Here is an 892-nt window from a genome sequence, read left to right as displayed (position 1 = left end):
CGATTCGCGCTTAGTTGCGCTCGTAAACCAAATGCTGAGATGCAGGGTGGTTCGGGCGGAGCTGGCGGGGGTATCATTGACCAGGATCGTAGAGAAGGGCACCCCGCAAGGGGGAGTCCTATCCCCTCTATTATGGGTCGCAGCGGTAAACTCACTGTGTGGCATGGAGGGGGGTGGCTGTAAGGTTATTGCGTATGCGGATGATCTTGCACTAACAGTAAGTGGGAAATTTCCAAAGACCCTATGTGACATTATGCAGGTAAAACTGAAGGAAGTCGAGAGTTGGACAAAAAATAACGGGTTAGGGGTAAACCCAAACAAAACAGAATTTGTACTATTCACGAGAAGGTACAAAATCCCCCCATTGATAACACCAAGGTTGGCACAGACCACACTAAAATTAAGCGGTTCTGCTAAATACCTGGGGATAGTCCTAGATAGAAAATTAAGCTTGACTCAAAACACCGAATAGCGGGCGCGGAAGGCCACGGTTGCCCTATACAGCTGCGGGAGAGCAATCGGCCAAAAATGGGGTTTAACCCCGAATCTAGTGCACTGGATATACACCGCCGTGGTGAGGCCCATACTTCTGTACGGGGTAGTGGTATGGTGGCCAGTGCTGGAGTAGAAAGTAAACAGTATTAAATTACAAAAAGTGAGAAATTGAGAAAAAGTGTGTGGCGTTCGTAAATTTGAAGTTTGCTACTTCTGTTTTGCTTCTTTCTTTATGTGTATTTTGTCGGTGGTTTATTTCAGGGATTTTTAAGCGATTTTCAACAAATTTTTTGTGCAAATGTAATTAAAATGAAGTGCCCGGTGATTGGTTGCAAAAAAACTTACAAAAATAAAAAATTGGTTAGCACAAACATGTGCTACAAAATTGCTTGCATTT

The 892-nt window shown here is 44.2% G+C and overlaps 1 protein-coding gene across 1 annotated transcript in view; it reads left to right on the top strand.

Annotated features, from left to right (window-relative positions):
* The window catches only part of LOC118752937 (LMBR1 domain-containing protein 2 homolog), a gene marked incomplete in the record, with an annotated part of 8,388 nt that overhangs the window by 6,795 nt on the left and 701 nt on the right, over positions 1 to 892 (top strand).

The sequence above is a fragment of the Rhagoletis pomonella genome, unplaced genomic scaffold (genome assembly GCF_013731165.1).
Source record: "Rhagoletis pomonella isolate Grant_MI unplaced genomic scaffold, Rhpom_1.0 Rhpom_scaffold_01974, whole genome shotgun sequence".
In the NCBI taxonomy this organism is placed as follows: Eukaryota; Metazoa; Arthropoda; class Insecta; order Diptera; family Tephritidae; genus Rhagoletis; species Rhagoletis pomonella.
This window is presented reverse-complemented; position numbering and strand designations above follow the sequence as displayed.